An 11,497-nucleotide genomic window follows, 5' to 3' on the forward strand; every position below is an offset into this window, starting at 1 on the left:
GCCGGGAGGGGTGGCTGCCCTAGGGGAGGTGCCCCCACCTCTCCACGTTATGTGAGAGGGGTTGGGAGGGGCGCACAGCCCCTTAGTGGGCTGGTTTGCCCCTTCCCCTTGGCCCATAAGGCCCCCCAACGCTTGCCGGGGCCTCCGAAACCCCTTTCGGACATGCTGGCCATAGCCTGGTACCCCCGGAACAATTCCGCACTCCAATACCCTTCGTCCAATATACCGATCTTCACCTCCGGACCATTCCGGAGCTCCTCGTCATGTCCGGGTTTTCATCCGGGACTCCGAACAACCTTCGGTAACCACATACTATTTCCCATAACAACTCTAGCGTCACCGAACCTTAAGTGTGTAGACCCTACGGGTTCGGGAACCATGTAGACATGACCGAGACACCTCTCCGGCCAATAACCAATAGCAGGATCTGGATACCCATATTGGCTCCCACATGTTCCACGATGTTCTCATCGGATGAACCACGATGTCGGGGATTCAATCAATCCCGTATACAATTCCCTTTGTCTATCAGTATGTTACTTGCCCGAGATTCGATCGTCGGTATCCCAATACCTCGTTCAATCTCGTTACTGGCAAGTCTCTTTACTCGTTCCGTAACGCATGATCCCGTGGCTAACTCATTAGTCACATTGAGCTCATTATGATGATGCATTACCGAGTGGGCCCAGAGATACCTCTCCGTCATACGGAGTGACAAATCCCAGTCTCGATTCGTGCCAACCCAACAGACACTTTCAGAGATACCTGTAATGCACCTTTATAGCCACCCAGTTACGTTGTGACGTTTGTTACACCCAAAGCATTCCTACGGTATCCGGGAGTTGCACAATCTCATGGTCTAAGGAAACGATACTTGACATTAGAAAATCTCTTAGCAAACGAACTACACGATCTTGTGCTATGCTTTGGATTGGGTCTTGTCCATCACATCATTCTCCTAATGATGTGATCCCGTTATCAATGACATCCAATGTCCATGGTCAGGAAACCATAACCATCTATTGATCAACGAGCTAGTCAACTAGAGGCTTACTAGGGACATGTTGTGGTCTATGTATTCACACATGTATTACGGTTTCCAGTTAATACAATTATAGCATGAACAATAGACAATTATCATGAACAAGGAAATATAATAATAACCATTTTATTATTGCCTCTATGGCATATTTCCAACAGTCTCCCACTTGCACTAGAGTCAATAATCTAGTTCACATTGCCATGTGATTGATACCCAAGAGTTTACTAGAGTCAATAATCTAGTTCACATCACCATGTGATTGTAATGAATCCAACACCCATGGGGTTTGTTCATATCTCGCTTGTGAGAGAGGTTATTAGTCAACGGGTCTGAACCTTTCAGATCCATGTGTGTTTTACAAATCTCTATGTCATCTTGTAGATGCAGCTACCACGCGCTACTTGGACCTATTCCAAATAACTACTCTACTATACGAATCCGGTTTACTACTCAGAGTCATCCGGATTAGTGTCAAAGTTTGCATCGACGTAACCCTTTACGACGAACTCTTTTACCACCTCCATAATCAAGAAAATTCCTTAGTCCACTAGTTACTAAGGACAAGTTCGACCGCTGTCATGTGATCCATTCCTGGATCACTATTGTACCCCTTGACTAACTCATGGCAAGGCACACTTTAGGTGCGGTACACAGCATAGCATTCTGTAGAGCCTACATCTAAAGCATAGGGGACGACCTTCGTCCTTTCTCTCTCTTCTGCCGTGGTCAGGTCTTGAGTCTTACTCAATACTCACACCTTGTAACACAGCCAAGAACTCCTTCTTTGCTGATCTATTTTGAACTCCTTCAAAATCTTGTCGCGGTATGTATTCATTTGAAAGTACTATTAAGCATTTTTGATCTATCCTTATAGATCTTGATGCTCAATGTTCAAGTAGCTTAATCCAGGTTTTCCATTGAAAAACACTTTTCAAATAACCCTGTATGCTTTCCAGAAATTCTACGTCATTTCTGATCAACAATATGTTAACAACATATACTCATCAAAAATTCTATAGTGCTCCCACTCACTTCTTTGGAAAATACAAGTTTCTCATAAACTTTGTATAAACCGAAAATCTTTGATCATCTCATCAAAGCGTACATTCCAACTCCGAGATGCTTACTCCAGTCCTTAGAAGGATTGCTGGAGCTTTGCATACTTGTTAGCATCTTTCAGGATTGACAAAACCTTCTGGTTGTATCACATACAACCTTTCCTCAAGAAAATCGTCGAGGAAACAATTTTTTTACATCCTATCTGCAAGATTTCATAAATAATGCAGTAACTGCTAATATAATTCCAACAGACTCTTAGCATCGCTACGAGTGAGAAAATCTCATCGTAGTCAACTCCTTGAACTTGTCGGAAAACATGTTAATGACAAGTCGAGTTTCTTAATTGTGACACTTACCATCATTGTCCGTCTTCCTTTTAAAATCCATCTGCACCCAACAGCCTTACGACCATCAAGTAGCTCTTCCAAAGTCTATACTTTGTTTTTATACATGGATCCTCTCTCGGATTTTATGGCCTCGAGCCATTCGTCGGAATCTGGGACCACCATCGTTTCTCCATAGCTCGTAGGTTCATTGTTGTCTAGCAACATGCCTTCCAAGACAGGATTACGTACCACTCTGAAGTAGTATGCATCCTTGTCGTCCTACGAGGTTTGGTAGTGACTTGATCCGAAGTTTCATGATCACTATCATAAGCTTCCACTTCAATTGGTGTAGGTGCCACAGGAACAACTTCTTGTGCCCTGCTACACACTAGTTGAAGTGACGGTTCAATAACCTCATCAAGTCTCCACCATCCTCCCACTCAATTCTTTCGAGAGAAACTTTTCCTCAAGAAAGGACCCGTTTCTAGAAATAATCACTTTCGCTTCCAGATCTGAAATAGGAGGTATACCCAACTGTTTTGGGTATTCTATGAAGATGCATTTATCCGCTTTGGGTTCGAGCTTATCAGCCTGAAACTTTTTCACATAGGCGTCGCAGCCCCAAACTTTTAAGAAATGACAGCTTAGGTTTCTCTAAACCATAGTTCATACGGTGTCATCTCAACGGAATTGCGTGGTGCCCTATTTAAAGTGAATGCGGTTGTCTCTAATGCCTAGCCCATAAACGATAGCGGTAATTCGATAAAAGATATCATGGTATGCACCAGATCCAATAGGGTGCAGTTATGATGTTCGGACAGACCATCACACTATGGTGTTCCAGGCGGTATTAGTTGTGAAACAATTTCCACAATGTCTTAATTGTGTGCCAAAATCATAACTCGGATATCTCTATGATCATATCATAGACATTTTATCCTCTTGTCACGACGATCTTCAACTTCACTCTAAAATTACTTGAACCTTTCAATAATTCAGACTTGTGTTTCATCAAATAAATATTCTTAGCATCTACTCAAATCATCTGTGAAGTAAGAACATAACGATATCCACTGCGTGCCTCAGCACTCATTGGACTGCACACATCAAATGTATTACTTCCAACAAGTTGCTCTCTTGTTCCATCTTACTGAAAACGAGGCCTTTCAGTCATCTTGCCCATGTGTTATGATTTGCATGTCTCAAGTGATTCAAAATCAAGTGAGTCCAAACGATCCATCTGTATGGAGTTTCTTCATGCATATCTACCAATAGACATGGTTCGCATGTCTCAATCTTTTCAAAAACGAGTGAGTCCAAAGATCCATCAACATGGAGCTTCTTCATGCGTTCTATACCAATATGACTCAAATGGCAGTGCCACAAGTATGTGGTACTATCATTACTATTTTATATCTTTTGGCATGAACATGTGTATCACTACGATCGAGATTCAATGAACCATTCATTTTAGGTGCAAGACCATTGAAGGTATTACTCAAATAAACAGAGTAACCATTATTCTCCTTAAATGAATTACCATATTGCGATAAACATAATCCAATCATGTCTATGCTCAACGCAAACACCAAATAACGATTATTTAGGTTTAACACCAATCTCGATGGTAGAGGGAGCGTGCGATGTTTGATCACATCAACCTTGCAAACACTTCCAACACATATCGTCATCTCACCTTTAGCTAGTCTCCGTTTATTCCATAGCCTTTTATTTCGAGTTACCAACACTTAGCAACCAAACCGGTATCTAATACCCTGGTGCTACTAGGAGTACTAGTAAAGTACACATTAATATAACGTATATCCAATATACTTCTGTCGACCTTACCAGCCTTCTCATCTACCAAGTATCTAGGGTAGTTCTGCTTCAGTGACCGTTCCCCTCATTACAGAAGCACTTAGTCTCGGGTTTGGGTTCAACCTTGGGTTTCTTCACTAGAGCAGCAACTGATTTGCCGTTTCATGAAGTATCCCTTCTTTCCCTTTCCCTTCTTGAAACTAGTGGTTTTACTAACCATCAACAATTGATGCTCCTACTTGATTTCTACTTTCGCGGTGTCAAACATCGCGAGTTGCTCAAGTATCATCATGTCTATCCCTGATATGTTATAGTTCATCACGCTCTAATAGCTTGGTGGCAGTGACTATGGAGAACCATCACTATCTCATCTGGAAGATTAACTCCCACTCGATTCAAGTGATTGTAGTACTCAGACAATATGAGCACATGCTCAACGATTGAGCTTTTCTCCCTTAGTTTGCAGGCTTAAGAAACTTGTCGGAGGTCTCACACCTCTTGACGTGGGCACTGGCTTGAAATCCCAATTTCAGCTCTTGGAACATCTCATATGTTCCGCGGCGTTTCAAAATGTCTTCGGTGCCTCAATTCTAAACCGTTTAACATTACGCACTGAACTATCACGTAGTCATCAAAACGTGTATGTCAGATGTTCGCAACATCCACAGACGACGCTCGAGGTTCAGCACACCGAGCGGTGCATTAAGGACATAAGCCTTCTGTGCAGCAATGAGGACAATCCTCAGTATACGGACCCAGTCCGCATAATTGCTACTGTCAACTTCAACTAAATTTTCTCTAGGAACATATCTTAAACAGTAGAACTAAAGCGTAAGCTATGACATAATTTGCAAAGACCTTTTGACTATGTTCATGACAATTAAGTTCATCTGATTATTTAATGAACTCCCACTTAGATAGACATCCCTCTAGTCATCTAAGTGATACATGATCCGAATCGACTAGACCGTGTCCGATCATCACGTGAGACGGACTAGTCATCAACGGTGAACATCTCCATGTTGATCGTATCTACTACATGGCTCATGTTCGACCTTTCGGTCTCTTGTGTACCGAGGCCATGTCTGTACATGCTAGGCTCGTCAAGTCAACCTAAGTGTTTCGCATGTGTAAATCTGGCTTACACCCGTTGTATGCGAACGTTAGAATCTATCACACCCGATCATCACGTGGTGCTTCGAAACAACGAACCTTCGCAACGGTGCACAGTTAGGGGGAACACATCTCTTGAAATTTTAGTGAGGGATCATCTTATTTATGCTACCATCATTCTAAGAAAATAAGATGTAAACATGACAAACATCACATGCAAATCATAAAGTTACATGATATGGCCAATATCATCTTGCGCCTTTTGATCTCCATCTTCGAGGTGCGGCATGATCACCTTCGTCACCGGCATGACACCATGATCTCCATCATCGTGTCTTCATGAAGTTGTCTCGCCAACTATTACTTCTACTACTATGGCTAACGGTTAGCAATAAAGTAAAGTAATTACATGGCGTTTTCATTGACACGCAGGTCATACAATAAATTAAGACAACTCCTATGGCTCCTGCCGGTTGTCATACTCATCGACATGCAAGTCGTGATTCCTATTACAAGAACATGATCAATCTCATACATCACATATATCATTCATCACATCCTTTTGGCCATACAACATCACATAGCATACCCTGCAAAAACAAGTTAGACGTCCTCTAATTGTTGTTGCATGTTTTACGTGGCTGCTATGGGTTTCTAGCAATAACGTTTCTTACCTACGCAAAAGCCACAACGGTGATATGCCAATTGCTATTTACCCTTCATAAGGACCCTCTTCATCGAATCCGATCCGACTAAAGTGGGAGAGACAGACACCCGCTAGCCACCTTATGCATCAAGTGCATGTCAGTCGGTAGAACCTGCCTCACGTAAGAGTACGTGTAAGGTCGGTCCGAGCCGCTTCATCCCACAATGCCGCCGAATCAAGATAAGACTAGTAACGGCAAGCAAATTGAACAAATCATCGCCCACAACTACTTTATGTTCTACTCGTGCATAGAATCTACGCATAGACCTAGCCCATGATGCCACTGTTGGGGAACGTAGCAATAATTCAAAATTTTCCTACGTGTCACCAAGATCAATCTAGGAGATGCTAGCAACGAGAGAGAGGGGGTGCATCTTCATACCCTTGAAGATCGCTAAGCGGAAGCGTTACAAGAACGCGGTTGATGGAGTCGTACTCGCGGCGATTCAAATCGCGGAAGATCCGATCTAGCACCGAACGGACGGCGCCTCCGCGTTCAACACACGTACAGCCCGGGGACGTCTCCTCCTTCGTGATCCAGCAAGGGTAGAGGAGAACTTGAGGGAGAACTCCAGCAGCACAACGGCATGGTGGCGATGGAGCTCGTGGTTCTCCAGCAGAGCTTCGCTAAGCACTACGGAGGAGGAGGAGGAGTTGGAGGAGGAGAGGGCTGCGCCAGGCCAAGGGGTGCGGCTGCCCTCTCTCCCTCACTATATAGGGGAAGGGGGTGGAGGAGGTGCCCTAGGGTTCCCTAGGGGAGGGGCGGCGGCCACAGGGGAAACCCTAGATGGGTTCGGGCGCTCCCACCCCTGGGAAACTTGCCCCCCAAGCCGGGAGGGGTGGCTGCCCTAGGGGAGGCGCCCCCACCTCTCCACATTATGTGAGAGGGGTTGGGAGGGGCGCACAACCCCTTAGTGGGCTGGTTTTCCCCTTCCCCTTGGCCCATAAGGCCCCCCCAACGCTTGCCGGGGCCTCCGAAACCCCTTTCGGACATGCTGGCCATAGCCTGGTACCCCCGGAACAATTCCAGACTCCAATACCCTTCGTCCAATATACCGATCTTCACCTCCGGACCATTCCGGAGCTCCTCGTCATGTCCGGGATCTCATCCGAGACTCCGAACAACCTTCGGTTACCACATACTATTTCCCATAACAACTCTAGCGTCACCGAACCTCAAGTGTGTAGACCCTACGGGTTCGGGAACCATGCAGACATGACCGAGACACCTCTCCGGCCAATAACCAATAGCGGGATCTGGATACCCATATTGGCTCCCACATGTTCCACGATGATCTCATCAGATGAACCACGATGTCGGGGATTCAATCAATCCCGTATACAATTCCCTTTGTCTATCGTTATGTTACTTGCCCGAGATTCGATCGTCGGTATCCCAATACCTCGTTCAATCTCGTTACCGGCAAGTCTCTTTACTCGTTCCGTAACGCATGATCCCGTGGCTAACTCATTAGTCACATTGAGCTCATTATGATGATGCATTACCGAGTGGGCCCAGAGATACCTCTCCGTCATACGGAGTGACAAATCCAAGTCTCGATTCGTGCCAACCCAACAGACACTTTCGAAGATACCTGTAATGCACCTTTATAGCCACCCAGTTACGTTGTGACGTTTGGTTCACCCAAAGCATTCCTACGGTATCCGGGAGTTGCACAATCTCATGGTCTAAGGAAACGATACTTGACATTAGAAAAGCTCTTAGCAAACGAACTACACGATCTTGTGCTATGCTTAGGATTGAGTCTTGTCCATCACATCATTCTCCTAATGATGTGATCCCGTTATCAATGACATCCAATGTCCATGGTCAGGAAACCATAACCATCTATTGATCAACGAGCTAGTCAACTAGAGGCTTACTAGGGACATGTTGTGGTATATGTATTCACACATGTATTACGTTTCCACTTAATACAATTATAGCATGAACAATAGACAATTATCATGAACAAGGAAATATAATAATAACCATTTTATTATTGCCTCTAGGGCATATTTCCAACAGTGCTTCGATGCATGCCCCTACGAGCAAGCCGCACGGTGTGAGGCGCCAAGTGCGCGAGAATTCATCACTAAGGCAATCGAGGAGCTTTAGGAGGCGCGAGCCATGCGTGGAAAGCATTGTCCCGCACCACCCAGTGCAGCCGCACCCCCTGATGTGGGTGGCGGGATGCACGTTTGCATCAACATCCCGGGTCGCAACAGGACCGCGTCGCAGGACCTCTTCTGGCCGTCCCGCGTCGGCCGAAGTGGGGGCTACCCATGCAACTACATCCGCATGCCGTTTGGCCTGCTGAACGTAGGCACCTCATACCAAGGCTTTATGCAGTGTGCTATGGCATCTGACGAGGCCAGGCGCTTGGTGGTCATGTCTCAGGAGGTTCTGGATCCGTGCGAGCCCCCCGGACCTCCGGAGCCTCCCAGGCCTCGGGGGTCGTCCGGCTCGTGAGGAGCCATCTCCACGGTGCGCATCTTCAGCTACCCCGACGCTTCTACAATGCTGGTTGTGGCACCCCGGCTCTGAGAAACCGGAACCCCCCGTATTCCAGCTGGAATATGGCACTACTTAGCATCGAACAAACCAGCTCTCTATTACAACGCGAATACGAATACAAGGTCTCCGATATTACAATGAATAACATCGGCACGGCGACGCTACGCTAACCATAGTTGCTCTATGCAAGCAGCATAACAACTCTAGGCAGCGGAACAACGAACAACGATGATGGACTCCAATCCATAGGGACCCTGGCTTGAACGTTTATCCTAGCTCGCGAACACAGGAACCACACCAAACAAGCAAGCAAACTAGGCACGACCTGCAAACTGGCATGACACGCCAGGTCTGTACATTGAATGTACTTGCAAGCTCACAATTAACCAAAAGCAGTCAAGACAAACAACAGCATGGCATTAGCAGGTTAAAGCAATCATGAACATGATACATGGCCTAGACAAAATGAACATGATACGGCTAGAATAACATTAGCATGGCATGAGCATATGAACATGCTGATACTACATGCAACAGGTTAACATTATCCTGCACCAACTTACTCTTGTTCGGCGATTACCTCGTAACCATCTCATACATCCACTTACCAACCTTGGTATCCACGATACCTCCGTGATCATCTCGCGATCACATAAAGATCAACCAACTTCGGTATCCACGATACCTCCGTGATCCTCTCTCGATCACAACAAATCTCTTTCTCATCATCAAACCGGGGTTATTATTAACCAAGTTATTATTAGAGTTGGCTCATAGTGTGACCGTCTACGAACTGGGCCAATATCCGCGGGCGCGGCTATCGATAGATTTAAACACACACTTTGCAGAGGTTAGTACACTCTACCCACATCACGGAATCCATGGCCTCACACTCCCATTCGAGTGGACCAATGGCGTTCCGACAAAACCGATCTACTGCCATGACACTCTCTCGGCCACTCCGACAAACTCCCCTTTGGGCTAATTCATGGGAAGCCCCGATGTCAACTCGTGACATCTGCCACCTACGTGGCCGGCCACCATTGTGGCAAAAAAATGGTCCCAGATGGGGACAAGGTACCTTACAAGAACCACGGGCACATAAGGTTTATGTCTACCTACCTGATCAGGGTAGCACGCGCCCATAACCTTCCCTCGTTGGAGGCAACGGCGAGAGGCATGACAATAGACCCTGTTAGGACCTTCCCATAAAAGGCAAATGTGGTTGCACTGGTCACCTCGATTTGGTGGCACCATGACTCAGCCAACAGTTGTCCAAGTTCATTATTATCCGGTTAAACTTGAATGCAATTAGTTGAGCCATAATAAAATATTATGCAACTATAATGCACGAGCATGATATCAACATAAGCATGAAGGTGCAACATAATCAACGAGCATAACAGCAATGAAGCATATATCCAAATGAGCATGGCATACTGACAAGCATAACACTATACATGAGCATAGCATGACCACTAGCATCATAAATGAATACCATGCAAGAACATAGCAAGAACACTACGAAATAAGCATATCACCAACTAGATGCAAAGGAACTGGCATCACAACGGTACTTGATAACAGACGACAAGCATGCATCAGGATGAACACCACTGCTACCAGCATGTACTACTACTACCAAGCATAACATGTGAACGTGATACTAGCAAGTAGTACAAGATAACAAGATGCATTGGAACATAGCATGAAGGTAAACATGAATCCACGAGCATAACCGAAACAACGACAGTAATAGCAAACAAGCAGGTAGATAACGGGCAAACTTTTATTAAATATTGAAGTAGAAACCATGGCTACTGCATGGCTATCATGCAAGTGGCTGCTGTGGCTTGCCTGGGGGTGACGGAGACTCCGGGAAGAAGTGCGGTGAAGCCGCGGAACGATTTGCTGGACGTTCTTCTCTCTCGAAGGGGGCTGATAAGGGCAAGGGCAAAATGGTCATTTTCACCATGGGACCATCTAGTGAAAATGTTATCAATAGAAAGATCTCGACGAGACGAAGAAGTGAGCGTTGGTTTCACTTCAATCGGAGTTATGGTCGCGGAGATACGGGAGGTGGAAGAACAGGGACTAATCTGTAATAAAAACTACTACAAACAAGTCCTCGGGAGGAAAAACTGAAAGCGCCTTTGGGTGGAATACGATTCCTGCAAAGGAAAGCGTATTCTGCGCTGTAGTAGAAATAACAGGCGCTTTCTGACTTGTAAAGCATATTTCCAGGAAATACGTATCCACTTAAACACCTGGGCCCGGGGTGGAGAGGCTTACAGTGGGGCCCACGCGACAGGGGGAGGGGGCCAGGGCGCTCGTCGTCTACCTCCTCCCCTCGCTCATGTTCTTCCCTGAGCGGAACAAAACAGGGAGCAGAGGAGGGGTCCGACGAGGGGGCCGGCCGGCTCCGGCGGTCTCCGGCCACGGCGAGGGCACCACCGGGACCGCGGGGCCGTGCCGCCTAGGGGGTCGGATAGCGCCGGGGAGGCCTGGAACGGCGGCTAGGCGCGGCGCCAGGAGGGGTACAGAGAGGTGGGGGCGGTGGTGGTGTTAGAATTAATGGGCTAGGCCCATAGCAATTTCTGAAATCTCAAAGCCCATGTGTAAAATGGCAAGTGGTGGTGCTAAGTTTAGTCCCACCCCGGAAGTTGAAGAAGAGTTGGACCTCTTTATATAGTGGGTTCTCTCCACCACTCTAAGTGGTGTGTGAGAAGAGAAAGGGAAAACCACACGCGCGCGCTCGCTCGCCTCGCCTCGCCTCGCCTGGCCGGGCCGTGGCGTGGCGTGGCGAGGCGAGGCGGCGCGTACATGCGACATGCGCGTGAATGGTCCGCCGAAATCCGGTCCGTCTCCTTGCAGGAGCGCAGCTTCCTTTTGCCGTTTTATTTTTATGTCTTGGC

The sequence above is a fragment of the Aegilops tauschii genome, chromosome 3 (genome assembly GCF_002575655.3).
Source record: "Aegilops tauschii subsp. strangulata cultivar AL8/78 chromosome 3, Aet v6.0, whole genome shotgun sequence".
NCBI classification, from domain to species: Eukaryota; Viridiplantae; Streptophyta; class Magnoliopsida; order Poales; family Poaceae; genus Aegilops; species Aegilops tauschii.